Source organism: Scatophagus argus, chromosome 21 (genome assembly GCF_020382885.2).
Source record: "Scatophagus argus isolate fScaArg1 chromosome 21, fScaArg1.pri, whole genome shotgun sequence".
Taxonomy (NCBI): Eukaryota; Metazoa; Chordata; class Actinopteri; family Scatophagidae; genus Scatophagus; species Scatophagus argus.
Window position 1 is genome coordinate 6420136 of NC_058513.1, and position 15093 is coordinate 6435228.

The 15093-nt window shown below is 40.8% G+C and overlaps 1 protein-coding gene across 1 annotated transcript in view; it reads left to right on the top strand.

The window, feature by feature from the left end:
- shisa9a (shisa family member 9a) overlaps positions 1-15093 on the top strand; it is a 44356-nt gene that overhangs the window by 2187 nt on the left and 27076 nt on the right. The window lies entirely within an intron of this gene.

Genomic DNA, 15093 nt, shown 5'->3' on the forward strand with positions numbered 1-15093 from the left:
GTCTTTTCTGCAGCTTTTCAAATCCAAACATTATTCACTGTTTTATTTTGGTTCGTGCCTACATGATATAATGAGAGAGAAAAGGGGAAGTGGGAGTGTGTGTGTGTGAGTCGGTGAGGAATTGATGCTGGTGGTGGTGAGTTTGTATGTGTGTAGGGGGATTGGGGTGGGTAAGAGTTTGAAGGGTGGTGTTGGAGGTGGTGAGGGTAGAATACAGAGCATATGAATGCCATCTATTTCTGCTGTGTCCCGTGGGCTGCTACAGCACAGAGCTGCTTTGTGTTTTAACACCAAAGATCAAACAGATGAACGCACACAAAATCACACACTCAAATATGCACAGGCTAGAACATACATAACACACACATAAACACTTAGAAACAGTCAGTACACAGAATTCAGAAAGGTGCGTCACCAATCAATATTTCTTGATCTAAGAGCAGATCACCATAAACCATATGTTTGAGACACATAGTGAGGGGACTCACACTCATCTTGTCATGTTGACTTCCTTTCTGTTATTTCTTATGTTACTATCAGGCTATACATGAATGACACCCTGTCCAATACCACTTGACTGCACTTGAAATCTTTGCACATTAAAAAGACTGCATCTTGACTTTCTGACTGCATTTCACTTTTATATAGCAAAAAAAAAATGAAGTACTTTAATCTTGGGTTGAGTTCGACGGTTCTAGTTTTAGGAAAAGTGAAAAGATTTGGATGACATTATTTAGCAATCTTTCATTTCAAATAAAGCGATATTAGGAATATTTGTGTAGATAGCATCCCCAAAATTCATAGTTTTCCCCTTGCAGATTCCAATTTCTGATTTACGTGCAGATGAGAAGTTGTGGAATTTTTGGGAAATGTTGAGTGCTATGAAAGACAGGAAGTGTACATGTAAGGAAATGGTGGTGGTGGGGGGTGTTGAGTAATTACTTCTGTTTGCGAGAATGAGATAAATATGTAATCCTACAACAGCTCCCCTGGCTAACGACAAGGTGACATAACCCTACTCAGCGTGAAGCACTACGCCCACAGACACCATCAACATCATGATGAGAGCACAGCTCATGGAAAGGGGAAAAGAAAGGTCGCATTCATTAAAATGTTTTGGTTTCACGTGGGGGGGTGGGAGGGGGTTCTCAGTCCCAAAACAAGTGCTACTGTAAAAAACACTTTCATAAGGTGTTGGGGTCTGCTTGAGCCCTTTTTCTTGTCTCACTGTGGTGGGAGAGATGAGATAACAGGGTGGCCTATTACCTGAGTGGCCACGAGGACACTGCTGTGAAATAGTGATTATTATTTGCAATGTGGAACCTGCTCTGCTGAACCCTCTAATCCCTGGGCTTGTGGGTGATCATGCGGAATGTTATTAACCTCTGTGATCTGCTGGAATCCTCCCCCGACAGCCACATTATTGGTTTACGGGTCCCTCCGCTGGTGAAGGGAGACAAATCATCACAGGGCACGGGGATGGGGTGAATGGAGAGCAAAGGAATTAGATAAGGATTTGCTGGATATGGACATGTTGTTCTTGTTTTAAGTGATTAACGGAAGATGAGTAGACTGAAAAGGACGCGATGGTTCTTCATTCATTATGGACAAGGAAGGGAAAGAATAAGTGTGAAGAGAGAGGTAATTGCAATGTAAAGATAAGTGCTTGGGTTAAAAGGGCCATTGTGTGCACTAGCTGATGCGCACAAAGAGAGTTTACTCATATAAATTGCAGGATTGTGCTGGAAAATCTATTTTTAGTGCAAACCACATATTGATTATAGCTTATGGCCAGATCGCCCTATTGCTGGCATCAATTAATCTGCTCGGGCAGGTCTCAATTGTTATATAGGAGGAGAAAATTCCTTTGGGCCTGTGCGACTGTCAGTCAAAGAATGCTATTTGTCTGTAAAGGAATCACTGTGGACCACCGCTTCTTTTTCATTAAATGGTCCCTGCAAGCACTTTATTCAATGCATTGTCAACAGAGGTTTATAAAGAAAGCAAAAGCCCTATTCCCAATACATTCTTTGCTGTGTCTTGATAATTCATAATCATTATCACATATACCACATAACTGAGAAACATGCAGCATCAATTAGTTATAAAAAGCAAGAGGTTTGTCACTGTTATGGTGGGACCCCTGTGCATATTCAACAGGGACCCCTACAGACCTGCTGCATATTAAAAATGGACACTTTGGTTGCTTTGTGAACCAGAACCAGCCAGCCCACCAAACCCCATGTGGACCAGCTGGCAGACTTTCATGTCATCTCAAAACCCCGAGACTTTGTTTGAATCCTTAAAAGGCTGAAAATCCCGTGTCTCTCCACTTTCAGTATCAAGAAGCTGAGGAGACAAAGTAGGGAGGGACGGAGAAAGAGGAGAAGATGAGAACAGTGGAAGGAGAAGGAACTGTACTGGTAACACCCAGACTGATGGCAACAACCAGTTTTGAAGCTCTGAAGGACAGGGCTTTGTATCTGTTGTTTGAATTGCCATGAAAATGTCTGAAAACATCTTCTGCCATCAGTTTGTGAGAGTTTCTCAAGTGTCATTGACAAGCAGCAGCAGCTATCTCATTGTTACTACACTTACTGTATAATCTAATGAAGAAGTTAGTCCTGAAATTTAAACAGAAAATAATGTTTATCGTCATGAATTAATACACTAAACACTTCCCCTAGAAAAACACTGTGCTTTTTAGTCCTGTAATTGTCATTTTGGGTATCACACTAAAGAGCTTTAGGTGGGCAGCGCTATTAGTTTTATTAAGACAAACACACCCTCACACACATACGCTGCACTCTGTATTCACAACTCAATTCACCATTTGCAGGCTTAATTACCTCCCCAGCAGTTATAATCTTTTCCTAAACATTCTGAGATGGGAAGGATGAAATTTTAATAGGTAATTGCTTCTGAGATTGCACAGACACGAGAAAAGGCCCTGTCTGCAAAACACTCCTTCTCCGCCTTGTGACTGTGTATGTGTGTAAAAGCGTGTGTGAGTGAAGATGCCTCCGTGCGCACAGTGTGTATTCAATGTGCAAGTGTGCGTTTGTGCACGATGCATGCCTGTCAAAAGGAGCTGTGCATATCCTTCGTTAAAAGTAGGTGACTGTGTGACCTTGTCTTCTCAGCTGTCATCTGAGCCCTCAGTGTGTCACATCTGATTGCCGAGTGTCGGAACGGAAAGAGGAGCTCCAGCTAGTGAACCTGCACACCGCGGCACAGGCCATAGAGAGAAGCAAAGAGATGATGTGAAAGAGAAAATGACAGAGCTGGAGCGAGTTATCTGTAAGGCGTCACTCCAGCTCCAGCTCTGTTTGAAGCTCAGCTTCTGTCCTCTTGTTCACACAGGGAAGAAAGCAGGTGAAGTTGAGAAGCACCGTCCCCAAGTTTGTCTTTTCAGCCTCATAGCTCGTTGGAACGACTTAAGCTTCTGCTGTATCTGCAGCTAGTTTTCTTTCATCCAAACCACTGAGAAGAATATTTGTTTTACTTGTTTTTTTATTAATATATTTTAATTAACTCTGTCTGTTTACCAAAAACAAGGCTTATCATGCATGCAGAAGTCTGCAACTTTATTGGCCATTTTATACATACAAACATGTATTTACTCTTACTTTACATATTTCATATTTGTACCCTAAATATGAAGTTACAGTCAGCAGATGTTAGCTTAGCTTAGCTTAGCATAAAGACTTGAAGCAGGAGAAAACAGCAGTCTGACTCTACTATATGCACAGCTAAAGCTAACAAATTAAAATATTATTTCTGGTCTGTTTAGTTCGTAAACAAACTGAAGCTTAAAAATAAGTTGGGGTTTTTTATAGGGACTATTTCTTGCTGGATATTACCCACGTGAAACACACATATCGCCCTAAAATCCACAGCTTGTCATGTTGTTCATAAATAAACAAGATGTATCATGCTAATTAGTAAGTTGTAGAACTGTTGGTAGAGTCAAGCTAGCTAGCTAGACACTGATCATTCAGAACAGACGTGCCCTGAAATATGATTTGCTTTAAATCTTAATTGCCACCATACAGTTGAAAAAATTATCTTTGTTGTTTTGACCTGAATGTCCTTTCAAACGGCCATTGGGGAAATATATCCTAACGTAAGAGACTAAACTAATCAGACTGCAGTCCACATGTTGTAACTTAAGCTACACATAATAACTTGTTTGCACAGTTCATCTATTCTGCTAGCTGTCAGACATCAGCATCTGTCTCCTCATAACACCTTGCATTAAAGGTGATTTAGTTTGTCTGAATACCTCATCACTCTTAACAAATGACATTGTTTCCCTACATTTGCAGACACCTTGGTGTAGGTATTTGGTGCTGCACAAGCTATTGCATTGTTCTTACCATACCAAAGGAGTAAATCAGGCCACAGTGAGCAATAAGGCAAAAAGACAGTAAGTCACAGGCTCAGATTCTCAGAAAGTCCAGAAGTGTTGTCTCCTCCTCTCCAGGGCCTCATTCCTGCACCCTCTTTCAGCCTAATTATTTTAATGTGAGGCCCCTCAGCAGCCCAGGGAAGCCATTAGACTCCTGTTTATTGGGGTTCAAGGGCCGCACAGCCTGCAAGCTTCGACCAACGGCAGACATCCACTCAATTTAAGCACAGAGAGAGATTAGCCAGCGAGGTGTCAACACCGCCTGGGGAGGGAGGGAGACTGGGACTGAGGACTGGAGGGAGAAAAGAAACAAAAAGATTTTGGAAATGAGAAGAAAGTGTGCTTTTCTTCTTAATTTCTGTTCATAAATCCTAAAGAAGTTGTATGAGTCCTCTCTCTGCGCCACACTCCTGTTACTGAGCATTAGCTTCATTGTGAGCAATAATGTAAATTGGAACAAGCACTCATTCTGTGGACAGTCAAGGGATTCAAACAGTATTTTGATGGGCAAAGAGAGTGGTCTAATGTATGCAGCCCATCCTTTTCTGTCCTTAGTGTTTTGCATCACCCAGTGTGTAATTTCCCATCCTGTCATTGTGCTGTTTTAATAAAAGAAGCAATAGGGACAGTGAATATCTTAACTTCTAATCAGCCACCCCCTCCCTCTTTCTCCCTCCTCGCGAATATTAATCAGTTCATTTACTCCCAGGAAGTCACATCTTGCATTTGACAGGTAATTACATCTGTGTCTCCTTGTGTGTGTGTGTGTGTGTGTGTGTGTGTTTGCCGATGTGCATGTGTCTAAGTTTATGTTCACTCAAATGCTCATCATATATGCCTGCATATGTGCATGCATGCATGTGTCAGGCACATGACCCGGTCAAATCCTGAGTAACATCAGGTCTATGTATCTTCATCTCATTTCCACTGTCATTTATATGTGTCTATCTGTAATGATACAGCACTCACAGGCAGTCATGGGATAAGCAGACTTTCCATCTGTGTGTTTGAACAGGTAGTTATCACCACTGGTTTCTAATTAACTGCTACACTGTCTCTTTTTAATCGACTACTTAAATTAATGAGTCGAGCCTTTCGCAAATATCGGAATAACTTTCTGTCATAGGAACTCAGACAAAAATTTAATTATAAACAAAGATAATTCAGAACACAGTTTTCATGTACAGGGATTTGTTTGGCTGTGTCTAGGTTTCAAGAGGCACTTGGCTCAGTCAGTACATCCTTATATTTATTATTGCACGAGAGGAGCTATTGAGAGAAAGGCCTATGTTCCTTTTTGCAATAACAAGCTCACGGTCTGTAAGACATACAGTGAGGCAAGCTGAATCCCATAGTCACATTATAAGTCTAGTTTAGGCCCCCTAACATGTAGCTGTGCTATGCTGTGTGAAATCCTCTGTAATCTGCAGCTATTGTCACACAGTTTCCATTTATACAGTTTTAATAGGAAAATAGAGCTATAATCTTCTAATCTTCTGTAGTGCCAACAATCTGTTATATGTATATATTCCTGCCACTTCCTAGCAGTGCTCCAGCTGTGTTCTCATACACACCTCAGTGATTCTCAGCCAGGGATAGGCTACGTGTAGCCCAGGGGGTACTTCTGCAGTTGCCAGGGGGTCCATGGAAAGACTGTGATGCATCTCAATGAATTATAATAATAATGATAATAATAAAAAAAGAAATTACGACACCATATAACACCTGAACATCATGCTTGAGAAACCAGTTGAAGTAAGCAAGCAAGCACCTAAACAGTTGGTTAAAAGTGATGTATAAACTGCAGATAAAAGGCTGAAATAGTTACCTAAAAATAATGTGTAAATGTTTGACTGTGCTGTGAAGGTTTTCTTTATCTGAGAGGGCTGGGGTACATCTTAAATAAAAAGGTTGGGTTGCTCCTGGAGTACACTTTATCTTATTGCACCTACAGCATTGTATGAGCTGAGCTGTGTATTGGCCAGTTACTTCTCCATATGTGTACATTTTGAAAATCTTGGCTTTTAGAGAGAACAGTCTGTTTTGGATGCACCGGCCAAACCAACAGTTCACGTCCCACGTTTCTAAGGTGATGGAGGCCTTTTTTTCCTTTGCTATTCCTCTCATGCATGTGAACCCGCAAAAGGTACCCACATGTGTACAGCCTCCATACACATACACATTCTGTTCCAGGCCTGTGTTTCACATGGCCTGGGGGCAAGCACAGAATTTGCTTGGCTAGCTGATTGATGCCACCAGCAATATTAAGTCATAGACAGCTCATACTGGGAGCACATTTGTGAAAACCCCTCCGTCCCCATGCACCATCCATACCACCCCTTCCCACACACACATCCATCACCAAACTCAGGGTGGGGTCTTGGGAGAGCAAGCACCACCTCTTGCTCTCTCTTTTGCCCGCAGGCTTCAGTATGGCCTGGCTCGCTCAACAGCATGCCCTGAGGAGGTAGGGACACATTGGCAGCCTTCCTGCTGCTCTCCACCATCCCCGTACTTACATATGGACACACACAAACGCTGAAACACACAAAGTCGTGGAACGACCCCCCACCCCTCCACCCATCCTGCTGAGTGCTGGCCCATGGATAAGGGACATGTGGCTGGGCAAAATGCGTCATGATGCTGGGCTCTCAATCCGACAGATCTTGTGCCTGTCTGCCTGCCTGCAAATTACCAGCCTGGAACGACTCACAGAGAAGGAGTTTTGTTTTCCACCCTTCTGATTGCAGCAATCGCCCTCCTCTCAGCTCCCCTTGGCTTCTGGTCACTGTTTCCTTTTCTCCTGGCATTTCATGTCTCTTATGGCAGGACTTGGTTGGTACAGAATTTGTTCTTCTATCTACTCCTGTTGTTGCCTTTGTTGTGATTTCTGGATGACATTCTCATCATTTACCCCAGAGAGAGGCAAAAGCGTGTTTTTATCTGTTGCCATTTACTGTATATGTATGCAACAGGCTTAGAAGGCAGTGATAAACATGTATTTTGTACTGTCGGGTTGGGAATCAGTAGAGTCTACAACTGAACAATGAATCTCTTTCCTTCGAAGATTTAAACTAAGAGATCCGACTGTTCTTTTTATCACGTTCAGGAGCTTTTCTTTCAAGAAAGGTCAGATGTTGTCTTTATTTATTTTGTCCACATATAACCCAACACTGTTAGTGAAACCTTCACACAGCCAGAACCACCAGTGTCAAGGAAGAGAGTCAAGGAGAACACACTGACTGAATACGCAATATTATCAGTGAGATTTCCAACCATAAGACTTAAGAAAATCCTCTCTCTCAGCAAGATACAGTCCAGCACAAAACCATAAAAAGTCATTTTTAAACTTGTCAACTGTCTCCTGTAAGAATTAAATAAATGATCTCAAGTGTGTTGATCTCAGTTTGTTACCTAACGTAACAAGCTGGTTAGTGTAATAGAGGTATTTAGCGTACGGACACGACAGTGGTATCAACCCCTTTTTCCTCTAACTCTCAGAAAGTAAGCACATATTTCCCAAAATGTCAAGGTATTTAAGTATCAAAACCCGCAGAAATCTACTTGTCCTCTGTATGCTCAGTGTGTTCAGAACACCCCTAATTTCACCATAACATGCATAAATACAAACACAGATTACATTTAATGCTACATACATTTTTCTTTATATTTGTTGCTTGCAGATATGATTGCATATACTGGTCATGAGAGAAACTGAAAAGATGGCCCATAAGTTGAGAAAAGTCAGGGAGGGAAAAGCGAAAGTGAAATCAATAATTCCTTATCAATAATTCCTGTTGAGATGAACTTGAGAAAGATAATAAATCCATAGCAGTTGGAGGTGTGCTGGGAAGTTCCGAATTCACTGTGAAAATTCAAGCACAAGGTTGTTTTAAAATCCTATGCAGTACCATCAATCCTTCCTGAATAAATAACTAAGTTTTCAAATTTCAAAGCAGAACTGAAACCCTCTTGCCAAAAGCACACTCGTGTTGAGTTGGCAAACCTGTTGACTCGATATGGAAATTTGGATTATTTTCCTGCCCTTTCAGTGACCACGGTGTTTAGTCTCATGCATATATGTAAATGCACCATTTCACTATCTTCCCATCAGATCAGAGGCAGCTGCATGGCACTGTGTCTGTGCACAGAGCAACTTAATGAGCTTCATAATCCCAACGGGCCTTACCTTATTGGAAAATCAGAGAGCATGTTAATTTAGTTGGATGCTCAGTAATATATAATATACAACACTGTGCCTATGATGATGCATTCAACTTTTATTTAGCTCGATTATAGTGTGTAGAGCTTCTGCATGCAGATTTAATACTTCCCTTGAGTGACTACCCACAACCTATTATCATACAACTTCATACATCTCTCTGCACATACGATAAACATCTCCAAACACACAAGAAAGCTACTTTTTCACTACAGAGAGACAGCAATTGCATCGAGTGCTGCAGTGGGTAGAGAAATAGGAATTCTAGAGAAGCATGAGAGACAGGCATCCAGAGGGAGAGATACCTTTAGCTGTCACTGTCAACCTCACCAGCAGGCAACGATTGAATCAGTACTCCTCAGGAATCTTGGGAAAAAGAAGCTGAGGAGATCTGAAAGTGCTTTTTTTTCCTCTCCTATTCCGATATACAGAGTCTGACGGAGAGTAGTCGTACATGCCAAGTCTGAGAGATAGAGAGAAATAAAGTGAGGGTACAAAAATGAGACGGGCAGGGTGCTAGTGGAGGACAAGAGATTAGAAAAGTTAGATTGTGAAAAAGAAAGGAAGCACAGAAGGGAGGATGAGATTGTTTGCTGAAAGATGAGGTGAAGAAATCTATTGAGAGACCATCGATCTTTCAGGCCTCTCCTGATATGAAAGTGGGAAGACAGAGCTGATAGGATTCAGACAAAGCTCCCTGTTGCGTTTTGTCTCTGAGCACATAATGGCAACATTCCTCTGTTGTGGCAATGGGGTTTCTGAGCTTTGACACTCATTTAGTCCTGAATTTGTCAAAGTTCCCATTTGCTGCAGCATCGGCGAGTCTCTTCCATGTCAAGAAAGAACAAACGATATTGACGTGAATGTGGCAGGTGCATCCTTCTTACATAGTTCACAGGAGATGAGAGATATGGATTTCTTGCTTTTGCTGGTAGGCAATGAGAAGGAAATAGGTAGAAGGATGAGGTTTAAAGTGTGTTTAGTGTATGTTTGTGTGTGAATGTGTGTATGCAGAGGTATTTGGCACAAACATGCTTGGAAGCAACTATCAATCTGTTGTCTCTCACTTATCCATTCGCATATACTTATCCTTTGTTTTAAGGGTACTTCTTGTTTATTACTACTTAGATTTTATTTACATGGCTTCAGCACCATTCTTGGTGGTAGTGATAACATTATATTAACCAAGCTATTTGCTGAGATCTGGAAATACAGCAACATTACTATTACTGACTATAACTACTATTGCTACTACTAACAAAGTCTGGTGGGGCAAGATGTACAGTCTGATGATCAGACAGGACTGAAACAAACATTCAGGTTGACTGAACTTATTTGGAAGAGAAAATAACGATGTCCCAGATCCACACTGCATAACCTTCAAAGCAGCTTTTGTACAGGTTGTTTGTTCACACTGAAAAAAATGACAAAATAAAGTCAGCATTCAAACTAGTGTGCTGTCAACAGACACAGGAATGTAATTCTGGATGGTGATGAAACAGCCTTAAGAACAGCTCGGAAAACAAGAAACACTTTGGGAAAACAGTGTTGTTGCCTTTTTGTATAATCCACAGTGACATTCTGAAGTCGCAGTTTGATTGACGCTGACAGTGCACTGACTCTGGCATGTCCTATTAGTTTAAAAGCATGTTGATTTCTTGTTTACTGTACAATCTGCAAAAGCAGTACACTACGAAGATGACAGTTAATATACAGCGTGGAGTCCATCCATCCATTTTCTATACCGCTTATCCGTCAGGGTCGCGGGGGAGCTGGAGCCTATCCCAGCTGACTACGGGCGAGAGGCGGGGTACACCCTGGACTGGTCGCCAGTCAATCGCAGGGCCAACACACAAAGACAAACAACCACACACTCTCACACTCACACCTAGGGGCAATTTAGAGTAGCCAATTAACCTAATGTGCATGTTTTTGGTATTGTGGGAGGAAGCCGGAGAACCCGGAGAAAACCCACGCAGGCACAGGGAGAACATGCAAACTCCACATAGAAGGGCCCAGAGCCAGCGTGGAGTCGTTCCACATAAAACTACTGTACCTCCAAATAAAATGATCTACTTATCAAATAGTAGATAATCTAGCTATGCTTGTAGTTTAGGACACAGAGGTGAGCTTATGGTGTTCCTTGGTCTCAAGCCTCAGTTCTATACAAATTACAAGTCAAGCCATGCAAATATTTCAGATTTCTAAATGTGTAGGGTCCTTTAAGTGCACAGGGCTAATGATGAAATATGGAAAGCCTGCCTGATACTGTTTTATTATTTTTTTAAATCTCTGGGATGTTGAAAGGTGAAAACTTGATTGTTAGTGTTAAGTATTCAGGCAGTCAAGTCTCAAATATTTGTCATTATACGTGAAGTACAACTCGAGTCCAAGTCTTCTAGTCTACAACTCTTGTTTCTGCCTGTCCAGTTATCCAGAGGTGGGAAGGTTGCTTCCCAGCACATTACTAGTTAAAAGAAATATTAAAAATGTAATAAATAATTCTAAAAATGTTTTGAACTTGGCAATAAAGAGTGATGAAACATAAATGTATAGCCTACTGGATGGGCACTGAAAAAATACAGGGCTAAACTAAACTCTGTCTCCAGCACACATAAATATGACCATGTTATTTCAGCATCATTTTGAATTTTATCTGGATGTATCTGAGTCATTTAGTCCAGCTGTATGTTTGTATTGATTTTGATCTGCACCTTCAATACATCCCAACCGTCATCCACTTGCTCTTCCCATACAGATCCCATACATCTTTGTCTCATTGTCTCCTCCTCTCTGATTGTGTACATTGTTCCACCAGGCGCTGCGTTGCCTCGAGATCAACAGTTAAAGGCCATAAATGATGTATAACTCATTCCACGCAGCGCTGCCTGCACAACAGATTAGATTTATGTATGACTGCCTCCCATGACCCACAATATCCATCTCCAGGTACCTTGCTAATTTATAATGCATCTCACATCTTTCCAGGTTCTTTTGTGAATGTGAAAATGAGCTACTTTTTTTCTCTGTAATTTATGTGTATAAAGTTCAGTTAAGCTGAAGCCTCTGTGCAGCCCTGTCTAGTTTAGGAATTCAAACTATGTGATTTATTAGGTGTCACTTTACACAGTTTGACAACATACACTTTTCAAAATCTCTTTCAAAATTCCACTGATATTTGTAAATACAAGTAACTATTAATGTCACATCCATGAGAGTTGAGGAGTTGCAGCTAGCCAGATATGTCTGTAATATCAGGACAGGATAACAGGAAAGTTATGAAGTCGACTTTAGAAGAGAGTGATTTAGTTTGGTCAGACTAGCCTGTAGGGTTACAGGTTACATCAAAAATGTCCTCATTTACAACTTTTATATCCTATGTATTATTATCCCTGGGATAGCTATAATGTTCGTCAGATACAATGTGAACAAATATGTAAACTAAGCAGCCAAAAACAGTTATGTTACAGCAAAAGATTTCATTCTCATCCTTTTCCCTATTGTGTTTATGAAACTCGAACTGTTCAGCTGTACACCGTTTATGGTTTCCACGTCTCTTACCTGCCTTCAGCCCATTAGCTTCAGCTTACAGACTTTTAGTGTCATACACATTTAAGATTCTTTAACAGAATTCTCATTTTAAAATGATTCAGCTTGAAACATTAAAAAGTCAGTCAGAGGCAGTGTTTTCAAACAACTAGTGGAGCTAGTGAAAGCTGATGAAGTTGCTGATGAAATCTGTGTGCAAAAGTTGTCATTTCGGTGAGCCGAACTGACAGCTGCAGACCAGAAATAAAAAGCTGCTTTAGTGTTTCCTGAAGGACCTATTTTTTTTTAAAAAATTACGAAGAATTTTGAGTTTTACATCTTCCACTGTTATTGTTGTAAACAGCATTGTTAGCATTGCAGCTTTCCTCTTGTCACTGATACTGGTAGTGTTTTTTTTTTTAATTTCTAATATACAATATGTAACCAATCAACTATGGTGCTTTCAAAATTCTTAAATTTCCTTTTAGAAAATAAATTTCCTGGTGTCCTCTTTCACTCATGGATTTGCTATAAGAAATCATAAAATGCTATAAAAGCTTATGTGTTGTAAGGCAAAGTTACCGTTCCTAAATTACTACAATGAGGCACGATAAAATCCATGGCAGTAACAAATAAATCAAAAGTGCACAGTACTGCTCAACAGAGCCTGGCAGTCTTTTAAAGGATAATCTGTTTGTGTTTGTCTTGTTGTATTAACTGTTTACTGATATTAAAATGCAACACCTTTAATCTATTTGCCAGAAATTACCCAATGGACAGATTTCCTACAGGCCCCCGTTTGGAAAGAAGATTATCATCATTATCTTCAGCGGCACTTGTGTTTACAGGGACAATGTGCACCCTGCTATACATACATCAATATCAGTTCAGAGAAGAAAATCAAACACAGGCTGATGCATTCTTCTCTGGCTCAACTGCTGCTGCAAACACACAGGCAAGGCTTTAATAGCAAGTGGTCGACTTCTGATTTAATTTGCAACATGTTGTATAATCTTATAGAATACTAGTGGTTTGAAAATCAAAATACAGTCATGAAACTGCAGCACAAGCGACCAGTAGCACATTCCAGCATCGACTCAGTCCTAAATTATTTATTGTTTTCTGATTGTGTTTGCTAGCTGATATCTCAGGTGTCCCCATTGCCATGTCCACACTCCTACACTGTCTGCCCATCTGTGGCTGATGGAAGTCCAAGACTGCTTCATCCACAAGCACGGCCGTCACCACAACATTTGTTTATAGCAGTGCTTATTTATTTTCTGGGATGATTGGCTAACAGCAAGCACAGGGCGCAGGTTGATAAGCAGGGGAGACAGAAAGGAATGATGAAACGAGAGAGGAGAGAGAGAGACAGAGAGTGATGCTAGCTAAACTGTATTTTTATGGAGGATAATTTTCCTCCCCAGAAGGCAGTGATTGGCATTAATTACCTAACAGGTGCTAACAGCGATGAATCTCATAATTAACCAGTTTAGATTTAGTTCATTTGGGAAGACATGAGTTTGAGACAGTAGGTGCACAAATGTGTGTGTGTGTGTGTGTGTGCGTGCAAAAGAGAGAACAGAAGTGAAAGATAATGTCAGAGACAAGCTGTGTACAGTAGGTATCTCTGAAAAGGTGTGTTTCTCTGTCCTTGTAAGGAACGGGTTCTGGTGATCATTTTTTGTCACAATGAACTATATTGTGGTCTCTGTCTCACAGCTTGGCCAAGGTTATCAGCCATTAGAGCGCAGGCTTTGGTAGTTTGTAGGTGACTGTATGTGAAATAGGGTTGGACCTATAAAATCAGTTTGCCATCACACGTGACAAGCAGAGATGTTTGCCATACAGGTACAGTGGGACATCCTGCTAACCCAAAAAGAATTTCATTAGTCTGGTTTCATTGTGGAGTGTTACATACTCTGGTTGATCTGAAAGCATTTTAGAAGACATTTTCACCCCGGGACGAATACATGTCTGAGGGAAAACCTTCAGCGTCAGCCTGCAAACTCCTCTCAAAACTCCGGAAGACAATAAGAAGTTCATGAAGTGCATGAAACGTCTTGAGTGTGGCACCTCCCTTGGCCTTCAGAAAAGCATGAACTCATCTGGACATGGATTCTTATAGATGTTGGTTATACAAATATTACACCATGTACAAATGGACCTTTGGACGGAATGACTTAATATCTGGAGATAATCAGCAGGAATGGACTCAGTTGGTGACAATACACATTTTATTCCATGGTGCATTGCTGGAGGGCTCAATCCACGTGTGAATAAACTATAACGAGAAAGGAGGAAATAAACTTGGTTAGCAACAATATTCAGTTACACCATCCTTCTAAGACCTTCTTCAGGCACCCTGATGTGTGCCAACATGATCACACTGCCAGTGTTGACACCAAAGGGCATGACTGCCTGAATTTATGATGTTTGAACCAAAATTAGGATCCAAATCCTGGGTCAGGCTCCTTTGTCCACCAGTATGAGAAACCTTATGCCATGGGTTTTGTTTGACTTAGAAACGTTTTTGCTCTCCACAGTGGTCAAAACTTGATGCTCCTTTACATGCATTCTTTACACAAATTTTCAGTTTGAATTTGCTTTTATTATACAGGATTCATTCTCCTAAGATCCACATGCTGTTTATATCCACAGAACTGTGATCTGTGGTTGTTACTCACTCCGTTTTTGGTGGATCATTGAAACATCCCAAAACATTAATCATTTGGGTGATTGTAGAATCAGCAACATTTTTGCCATATTTAAAACTATAACTCAGTTAGTGTTGTTACACAACTGATTCAATTGCACTGACTACACACATGCAGTCTCATGACATATCACTTGTTAGGATCTAAAATCCGTGTCATAGCAGAGATTGTTCCATATAAAGTGGCAACTTATTGCATACAATATCTAGCCAAGC